This window comes from Bidens hawaiensis, unplaced genomic scaffold, assembly GCF_021521415.1.
Source record: "Bidens hawaiensis isolate Kalapana, Puna unplaced genomic scaffold, B.hawaiensis_p1.1 tig00034985_1, whole genome shotgun sequence".
NCBI lineage: Eukaryota > Viridiplantae > Streptophyta > Magnoliopsida > Asterales > Asteraceae > Bidens > Bidens hawaiensis.
In genome coordinates, this window is record NW_027496061.1 from 172,700 (window position 1) to 183,934 (window position 11,235).

At 36.0% G+C, this 11,235-nt stretch overlaps 1 pseudogene across 1 annotated transcript; it reads left to right on the forward strand.

The window, feature by feature from the left end:
* The first annotated feature begins 6,820 nt into the window (after positions 1 to 6,820).
* On the forward strand, positions 6,821 to 8,084 carry LOC143586792 (phosphatidylinositol N-acetylglucosaminyltransferase subunit C pseudogene; annotated as a pseudogene). The gene is made up of 2 exons (XR_013144757.1): positions 6,821 to 6,846; positions 7,180 to 8,084. The product of XR_013144757.1 is annotated as a phosphatidylinositol N-acetylglucosaminyltransferase subunit C pseudogene (transcript).
* The last annotated feature ends 3,151 nt before the right edge of the window (positions 8,085 to 11,235 follow it).

Here is an 11,235-nt window from a genome sequence, read left to right on the forward strand (position 1 = left end):
CTACAGTTGATAACGAATCAACTATAACGAATCAGTTTGTTGAAACAGTTACAACAAACTCTGACAACTATTGCCACGTGGCAAAATTTTGTTATATTTGAGGTTAACGAATCAGCCACGTGTCTGACGAATTGAAGAACACGAATCAGACAGACAACGAACTAAGTAACGGATTGTGTAGCGAATTGATTAAATTTAACGAATCAAGTTAAAGATATAACGAATCTTCAACAGATGATGAAGATCTTCAAATCTTCATCATCTTTTTCCAGATTTCTGGAAAACCAAGAACACGAACAACCAAAGTCAAATCTGTAATACACGTCCAATACTACACCAAATCGTCCAAATAACCTATCAAATTACTCGCAACATCATCGCGAATCCAAATCTAAACATTCCATAAACCTAATTACCTTAACACAAATCCAATTGCACCAAAACAATACCCTATTTTCGGCCAAACTTATATCTAAATCAAACCAATACAAATCTAATCCAATTCACAATCTCAATCCACCAGTCCTTCCCAATACCTAAACGAACCACAATTCAACCAAACTCAATCCATATTCCACCAAATTCACACTGAATTTGATCAAACTCAAACCAAAAACCAATTAATACCAAACTTATATTTATCAGTCCTTAATTAACGAATTAACATACAAATCAAAAGCAATCGAATCCCCGTAAGCTCTGATACCACTTGTAAAAGCCTGAGATCTCAGATCTAAAGCTTAATACATGATTAACGGATCTAGTTCATCATTACTCTTACCGATTATATGTTATGTATATATTAGTATTAGTTGTATATATATTATGGAATCAATTAATTAGATGAAGTTTTGATTGAGAGAACACTTGGACAGCAATTCAATATCTTAACTCAAAAACTTCATATACGGAACCCTCTATAAATAGACGATGGAATCTAGTTCGTTACACATTCTGTAATGAACTAGCCTTCCAATTCTTTACATTACGATAAATAACGAACCACCCCTTGATTCGTTAAACATCCTTAACGGATCAGGAGGAAACTTAACTTAAGGTCTAGTTCGTTAAACATCCTTAACGAACTAGACTGTTCTTCTAACGAACTAACTTAACATAAATAACTTTTACATTAAAATAAATGATAAATACAAAACGATAATTACAAAGACTCGAGACGCAAAACCATGTACTAACAACTAAATTTTATTTTTTTATAAACCAATGCATTTTTTTTCTGTGTCTTACCTATGATATCTTCTAGAGTTGCAACAGTGTTTATGAGATCAATATTATCTCTGGTTTCACCTCTTTTTTGGGCACTAGACTCCTGGGCATTTGTATGAACATGCACCACATCAGCTCCAAGTGAGATAGCTGTGAAGCAATAAGTGTGAGCGTTTAATAAGCGTTTATGTATGAAACTATTAAAAAATATATATAGCCTAATAAGCATTTAAAAAGCGTTTAATACCTTCAGCTTCTTTTGGAATTTCAGTACACAATGGACTTTTTGCAACAGTGTGTCCCATCTTGTCCTCTTTCGATCCAACTTGTGTATCATTCATATAAATATAAACATATTAACACGAGCGTTTGACAAGCGTTCAAGTTGTATAAAGATAAATTTAAGCATATTAATACCTTCATTGGCCCATGCAAGTACTGTAGTAACAACTGAATCAAGTTTATTATTCACTTCTAGCTCTGTTACTATAATATCTTCATCATTGTTTACTTAAGATTCATTACCAATGACAGCTGTCATATAAACTTTTTAAATAATATTCTGAGCATTTGTTGAGCTTTTAATTTGTATAAAAGAAGTTTTTAATTTATTACCTTCTTTGCCCCCCCCCCCCCTAACCCCTGTATTTTCCACTGCATCACCACCCTTTGCATCCCTAACCCCTGCACCAGTAACCACTGCATCACTAACCCCTGCATCACCAACAGTTTTCCCATATTTTTTCTTTTCTTCTGATAGATTATAAACTTTAGGAATATCTGGGATTCAAATTTTAGATATCAAATTTTGTTGAGAGTTTATAGTATAAGTATATAGAATACTACCACTACCTTCTTCACCAACGACAGTATCTGAACCAACTACTCCATCGAATGAACGGATTCAATTGCGTTAGCTGTATAAGAAGTGGGAGGTTTCAAAGACATATATATATTTTTTTATAGAGAATTAGATTGCTTTCTCACCTAAGTTAAGGAGTGAGTTGTTTTTCACGATTTCACTTTTTTGTGTTTTGGGAACCACATTAGGATTGAATATGTCTTCCCAATCACAACACCTAGCAAAGATATGGGGATTTTATAGATCTTTGTCCTTCCCTTCACGGACTAATTCATTGATTTCTTTGCAAAGTATTTTAAATTGCTTCATCTTTTTATTCATTGCCTTATTCCATGACTGTAAAATGAAAATATAGTTATTAATTAATTTTAAGATTTTTCTTTTGATTTGATGGATGTCTTACCTTTTCTTCCTTTGTTTCTTTTGGTGGTAGGTAAGCAGATATTACAGACAGCTGAAGCGGGGTCATATAAAAGTCGACCAGCTCTTGAGTGTGTGTCCCCAATGGCATTTTCAAACTCAAATGTGAATACGTATCATCATCTGATTAGGTTCCAATTCCCTATCTGTCCCTGACATATTTTAGTTGATCATTAGAAGAAATATACATTTAGATGAAAATAACAAGTTTTTGTTACCGTGTTTTTGGTTGTCACCATCTGCATCAGGCGGATGCATCGCTTTGTCACCAGCAGTTGCCTAACCAACTGTATCTGCACGTTTATCAGCAGAAATAATAGCAACTGTATTATCATCACAGCTTCAGGAATTATCTTGTCAGCAATAGATGCAATCTCACCAGCAGCTGCAACATCACCTTTACCAGCATCAGTAGTATCAGTTGTAGGCTCAATCAATCCTTTGTTCGCAGTTTCAACATTAGCTTCTGCACCAACGGTTTCAACATTCTCATACGCAGGAGCTATTCCTCGTTTTCAGAATCATCATCTAAAGGAGGTCCATTATTATACAAGTATTTCTCCATCCTTGCAAAAGTTGTTGTTATGTAGTTGACTGCAGGTGTTGTGACCGGAGACCCAAATGGACCATATTTCTTCTGGTACTCATGTGTGTAAAGCATCGTAAGAAAGGTTATTGGACCGTTGTATTGTTCATTGACATCTTTCCATTCTTCCATTGTCATCTTTAGGTTTTCAATTACATAGCTACACCAGTCCATATTTGGAGTATCTGAGAGTTTATCGTTTGCGGTGATGAATCGTTGGTTGATTTGGTTATAAATCCTATACATGTGTTGAACAACACAAGGAAATTAAATTTAAACAAGTCACCAACTCCTTGATCAGCCGTCAACTTCTCTCTCACATGCTTTATACTTATTCTTGTAGTCAGGAATTGTTTCTTGAACAGATATGTAGTTGCATCATCCCCCAACCTTGGTCTACTAATGTCTAAAACAGGTATCTTACCCATTGGTATACCCAACACCTCATAAACATTTGTTGCTGTTATCTTAATAACACGGCTGCCGATGTTCAATTCATTAAACTGGTGATCATAGTTCATCAGCAACCAATGCCCTAACATTGATGGAGTTTGGCTAACTTGTAGGTTTAATATTGACCCAAATCCCATTTTTTCCAAACAAACTTTTTGGTCAGAGTTTATTGCACTCACTGCATCCACAATGTTAAATGGTGCACATCTGACCCGCAACTTTAGTTTAAAAATTCATCAAAAGGTTTCCTTTATACCCTCTTAGGTGACTTCTTTTCTTTAATAAACTTCTTCCTTGGTTTTTGAAAGTCTGAGTCTGAACTACTATCTTCCACCTCTTTCCTTTTCTTTGTTAAAAATTTGTTGATTGGAACTTCAAAGTCCGAATCAGAGTTTGCTTCAACATGTTTTGTCTTAAGCTTTTTGACTCCGGTATCAACTTGTTTTGTTTTAACCTTTCGCTTAACTGATCACACATAAAACTCAGATGTTATAAAACTTCAAAACGCTCATCAAACGCCTAATACTATATGCAGAACCAGTTGTTCAGTCAGCACAAACAAGCTTACCAAGCGCTCATCAAACGCATAAGACCAGATACAAACCATTTGTTCAGTCATCACAAACAAGCTTACCAAACGCTTGTCAAACACTCATCAAACGCATAAGACCAGATAAAGAACCAGTTATTGAGTCATCACAAACAAGCTTACCAAACGCTTGTCAAACGCTTGTCAAATGCTCATCAAACGCATAAGACCAGATTAAGGTTAATTGGACATATCCAATTGCATAGTCATTACAAACACGCTTATTAAACGCTTATAATTACATTCACAAATTGGACAGATTCATATGGTGAAATCATCCCAAACGCTTACAATCAGAGATTAATTAACAACGTAATAACCAATAATTAAAAACAAATAATAAAATTTAACATAAAATTAAACCCTAAAACGATTACATCTACAGATTGTTGTCAAACGCTCACGAAAACAGTGGTTAAAACCTCTCTAAAGCCTAAAAAGATTACAAGAATAATAAACAAACACATGATTTATCAGTAATCTGAGGTTTATCTTGTTTATGTTTTGATCTTCGTTCCTTCGTCGAAGCAGATGAGTTAGGGTTCTTCATTTTATCCATCTTCTTTACGGTTGAATGTAGTATAGTTCAGTTGATTGAATGAGTACGTTTCGTCGCCGGGATCAGTTGATTGAATAAGTACGCTTCGTTGCTAGGATTAGTTGATTATAGGTTGATTATTGCGAGTGATTTTAAGGAGAGTAATGGAGACTAATTGACGATCTTACCTTTTTTGAAAAATAGACGCGCGTGTTTTAAAAAATTTGATCGGACGCTTGCTGCGGTCGTGTACTGTTTGTACGATAAATGGGGTTAATGTACAGTAAACGCCCTCATAAATTGTTATAGATTAAATAAATTATAAAGTAAGTGTTGAGATAAATGGTGAAGTGACAGTTTAAAACAAAAACAGGTAATAACCACTAAAGAAAAAATAAAGGTTTCTGTAAATTGGTTTAAAACGTGATGTGCATGCGTTTTAATGAAGCGATGCGATCATACGACGTACTCGGTTTAATTTTTTACAACAATAAAATAAGAGAAAATATCAAATAAGAAGTTTGATTTTTCTAAGAAGGCTAGGAAGGAGGGTATTTTAGTCTACTACCTTAATATTGAAAACTCACTTAATTTAATTTCAAAAACCCACTTAATTAATCTTAAAAATTCACTTAAATTTTCACTCATTTCCTACAACCACCACCGCCCACCGCCACCACCTTGCCGGAAAAGTCTTCGGGAATTTCGCCGGAAAATAAAACACAATGGAAAACACAATGGAAAAAACACAATAAAAATAAAACACAATGACAAAAACACAATTAAATAACACAATGTGAAAAACACAATGCAAAAAAACACTATGAAAAAATAAAACACAATTGTCTAACACAATTTTGGTAAAACACAATTTGTAAAAAACCCACGAATTTTTTTTTTATTTTTACATAGCAATATGGTACTCATATAAAAGATAACAAAACACTCGTTATTAAGGTGAAATTGCTTTAAAAAAATGTGGTATAAAAAAGTTATGAATGTTTTAAAATGATGGGGGAATTTGACATGTGTCTTGCATGTGAATAGAGAAAGTCAACAAATGTGTTTTCTATATTATGCCCTTACCTTTGCTTTACACTAATTTTTTCTCTAATGTAATCTCAACCATTCAAGTTTAAAATGAATGGACAAGATTATTTCCTATTCTTATTACAAAAATTAATATTATATATATATATATATATATATATATTAAAAACTAACATTTTCTCCCTCTCACATATTACTATTCATGAAAAGCACCTATGTTTTTAAGCCACGTGTGTAAGTAGTTATCTCACTTAGTTCTTTTTTTTTTTTTTTTTTTTTAATTTGTAGATGGTAGCTTACGACAGGTGTGGCAAACCACAACTCCTCTCTACTTGTGTACAAGCCCATCACCTCCTCCCTCTCGCGCAACCACAACTCCACACGATTATGGAGGTCGCTAACTTAGATTACCATCGCTAGTTACCAACGAAACCCTTGATCTGATTCTTTAGCCATCATATGTTTGGTGGCTGTGGTTGTGTGAAACGACGGAAGAAGTCGCGTTGTCTGTGAAGTTAAACCAGGTATCACATCTTTTCTCTTTGAATTTCAAATCCATTAACAAATGAAACTACCGCCTAACCTATTAGTTTACCTATTCAATTATCTCCATCTGTAAACAAATGAAATTAACACCTAATTTTACCATATTTAGTTAGTGTCCATAAGGTTTCTGGATGTTATAATTGTGCATATTTATATGAAAAATTGATGTAACCAAGAAGCAGGTTGTTTTGGCACATATATGGGCTATTAGGACTACTAGACAAATATAGTATCCAAGCTACACAACTTTTTGATAAAATGTGGGTAGGATAACAACTACTCTTCTGTGATTATAGTTTATGGTACTCTATACTTTAACTAATATGTAGCTAACAAACTCAAGTGCCCTTTTGTTATTATAGTATTGATGTCGAGCAACACTCATACATATGTTAACTAGGTTTAATCCGCTGCAACGCGCGGGATTGCCAACTAGTTGTTATTATAACTCAACCCATAAAATAAAATAAACAATAAAAAGAAAAAGAATGTATAAATTTATTCTTCATTCCTTCGTTTGCAAAGAGACCCATAATCTAAAGCATCCAACGGAACACTTTCAGTCCAAATTACAGGTAACTTTTATCACTTACAATTTACGCTTTGATTTATACAATAAACACCCATTTACTTGTAGTTACTCGATTTCCCGCTTCAATTTCATATCGGCAGTCAACTAGGATATTATAATTGAAGGTTTATTATTATTATTTGTCATTTGATAAATTAATTGATGATTTCTACAATTTATATATACCCATTTCATCTGTTTCTAATAATGTGTGCAATCTATACCCATTTGATCTATTCTATCATTAGGGTTTAGTTCATTTGGGGATACCCAAATAACCCAGTTAATGTTTGTTATAACAATAATCATGTTCTAATGATTTGCAATGGGCAAATAGGTCATTTCATTTCATCAATGGATACAACACAAACAAGATGGAGAAAAGTTGCATATGGAGGTATGCAACCCGGGTTCGACGATAATCACACCGATGACACCTTCCTTCAAGAAATGGTCATGAACGCAAACGTTGTGAAACGCGACATGCTAAAAGTAATGCTCGATTCGGTTTCCATTTCTCAGTACCTTTGCATTGTGTCACTAGTCGTTTTAGTGTGGGCGCACACGCTTAACTCCACGATAACATAAAAGTTTCTTATTGTTCTTGATGTTACCCTTGTCGGGTCGGGCTTTTTTATTCTTGTTTTAACCGCCAAAATGCTTTCGTTGAATCTTTTACTCAGTTACGCCATCAAAATCATGTTTTTCACAATTGGTTTGTATGTGTTGTCGCCAATATACCACACGTTGACTCGGTCAATCAGCTCGGATTCCATATGGGCCTTGACCACGTCACTCGTTATTCTCCATTTATTCTTGCATAACTACACTGGGTCAACAATAAGAGCTCCCGGTGCGTTGGAAAACCCGACTTTGACGAGTAATATTTCGTTAAACGCGTCGATTGTGGCATCACTTTTGATTGCTTCGCGTCTTCCTTCGAGGGTTCTTGTTTTCACAATAATATTATTTTCGTTGCAGGTTTTTCTTTTTGCGCCATTGGTTACTTATTGTCTTAAAATGTACTCGTTTCGGTTGCATCTGTTGGTGTCTTTTGTGTTGATGGTAATAACATTGGGGTGTGTTTATAGGTTGCATAAAGTGTTGTTTGTGGTGTTGTTGGGGGTGCTGGTGTTTGTTAACTTGGTGTGTCCTTATTGGTTGATTAGGATTCAAGAGTATAAGTTTGAGATTAATGGTCCATGGGATGAAGCAAAGTTGTGTTTCAATATTACAGAATGAAGGGCGTTTTTGTCCTTTTTTTTTCTTTGATAACTTTTCCAGTTATTTATAGAATACTGAATGTTGGTTTACATGTTCATCTGTTCATGTATATATCATTATTTGTTCATTTGATCCAACTTGTATGGAATTAAAAAAGTGTGTGTGTGTGTGTCTATAATGTATACATACTGTTTTGTGAAAGCAAATTATTAATTTTGTTGAGAATAAAGAGGTACTAGCAAAGGTTGTTATGTTTTAAAAGTTACTGAAACTGAAGTGTGCATGTTCAAGTTTGGTGATAAAAAAAATAAACTTTACAAATGTGATGAGCTATGTCACCAGGCAATCAAATCAAAATGAATCTTGTGATTCCACTTCCACTACCGAACCACACGCATACGGTCATACCTGCAACTAGAGGTGCACAATCGAGTTTTTTTCTAAATCGGACTGGTTAGAAACTAGTTTGGATTTGGTTAACAAGCATTGGATTAAACCAAATTAGTTCGGATCCAATCTGGTTTTCAATGGAAATAATCCAAACTAGACGTGCACAAAAAAACCGGTTCCGGAACCTAACCGGTGGAACCGAACCGGAACGGTTCCAGTTCCAACCCGGTTGGAACAATACCCGGTTTGGGTATTTTTGTACCCGAAAATCGTACCCGGTTCTAATATTTATATGTCAGTACCGGTTCCAAACCGGTTCCTACCCGGTTCTTAATTGGAACCGGTTTGGTTCGTACCCGGAATAACCGGTTCCGACGGGTTTTTTTGAAGGGTCAAACAAAAGTCAAACTAGCCGTTGGAACCGGTTCCAACGGTAATATAGCCGTTGGAACCGGTTTTTTTAGACACCAATTAGCCGTTGGAACCGGTTCCAATGGTAATATAACCGTTGGAACCGGTTTTTAAGACAATTTATCCGTTGGAACCGGTTCCAACGGTAATATAGCCGTTGGAACCGGTTTTTGGGCCAAACCTATATATAAGTTGTTTCCATTACTTGTTTCACCACCAAACTCAAAAACAAACTACAATACTACTCCTTTAGCAAACCCGTTCCTTTACCCGACCATCCAACTAAATATTATTATGGCACCCATCAAAAAAACTAACAACAAGGCTAAGAAGAGTGTTTTTGTTGCCCCCGTTCCTGTTACGGAGGACCCAAGGGTTGTTACGGTAGTCAACCATAACCGCAACCAAGACGTATGGAAGAATTGGGATTTGATTGTGGATGACGAAGGTTATCAAAAGGCTCGTTGCAAACTATGTGGTTCAATATTAAAGCACGATTTCAACTCTACTTTTAGAAAGCACATCGAGAAGCCATATTGCAAGGCGTTGAAAGGGATTGGCGCGACCGATCAAATTGACTTGGGTAAAGATGGTACACTATTTCGTTACAACACGACTCAAGTTCAAGATAGAATGGCAAAGTTCGTTATTCAACGAGGTTTACCGTTTAACCACTTTGATGACCCGGAGTTGACGTCGTTGATTCGCGAAACTCTACAACCGAGATACACACATGTAAGTCGTACTACCTTAAGACGTCATTGTATCAGGTTGTGGGAGTGTGCTAAAAAAGAGTTAATCGAGTCTTTTCATTCTTTAGAAGCCATGGTTAGTTTAACTACCGATGTTTTGTCGGCACCACACGGGTTGCCCGAATCATACATATGTGTCACCGCTCATTGGGTTGATCCGGTGACATGGCAATTGATGAAACGCACCATCGCTTTTGAAAACTTCCCGTTCCCACATACCGCCGAAAAATTGTTTGAATTACTTGATGAAGTTATAACGACTTACAACTTGAGAAATAAAATATTTTCGATTTCGTTTGACAACGCTTCAAACAATACTAAGGCGGCTGAAAAATTTATCATTAAATATTCACCACTTGTTTCGGGGATTTTTTTCATGTCCGATGTGTTGCACATATCATCAACTTGGTTGTCCAAATAGGTCTTGACAATGAACACATTTGTGATGATTTAAAATACTTTAGACTTATGTTACAAGATGTCTTCAAAAGTGGTAAAAGAAGACATCTTGAATATAAGAACTATTGCAAGTCGGTTGAAAGAAAGTATTTGGGGCCGAATTGGGACGTTCCAACCCGTTGGAACTCAACTTGTCATATGTTAAAGTGTGCTTTTGCCCAACGCCAAACTTTACAAGCTTTTCATAACAATCTTGTTGAAGAACGCGAGGCCGATATGTTTCCGGAAAGTGTTTGGGTCCAAGTCGGTTATTTGTTGGAGTATCTTGACGTGTTCAAAAAGTCAACAACAAAATTATCGGGAGTCTATTACCCTACTAGTTGTTGGGTTTTGCAAGAATTGTACTATATGTCTTGTGTTTTTAAAAGCTTTGCGGAGAAGAACAAACTCTTCGAAAATATTGTTGCGGTGATGAAAGAAAAGTTCATAAAATATTTTGAAAACATACCGCCGGTCTTTACTTGTGCCGCCGCATTAAACCCCTATTGGAATGTTAATGGGGTTGAAACAACGATTGAGGAAATATTCGACAACTTAGGTATGCACGAGATTGACCCGAAGTTGTCGACGGAAGCGAAGGACAAGTTCAACAAAAACCTTCAAGACCTTTATGACCATTATTTTCAAATGTATGGTCCAAGCACGAGATCTTCTTTTGTGAAAAAAACAACAACTGGTAGGCCGTGCAATGACCCACTTATAAACTTGATGAATGGGATTCGTGAATCGGCATCTAAGAGGCAAAGAGGAAACACACCAAGTAGCGAACTTGGTCGATATAGTGGAGCAAACTATGTTGAGGGCGCAACGGTCGACGAAATTCGCAATATTGATTTGTTGGCTTGGTGGAAAGGTAAACAAAACGAATTTCCCATTCTATCCGCCATGGCTCGTGACTTGCTTGCCGTACAAGCCTCAACGGCTGCTTCCGAATCGGTTTTTTCTCTTAGTGGGAGGGTGTTATCTATGCGAAGAACAAAACTAACTCCCGAGTCTCTAGAGGTTTGCATTTGCCTAAAGGACCATTTGGATGCGGTGGATCGTGTACAACACAAGGCGAACTTTGAAGACGAAATACCAATAGAGCGTCATATTCATGATGAGGAAGCGGAGGACGGGGTTTCTTCCGATAACGAAGACGAGGGTGAAGACGAGAA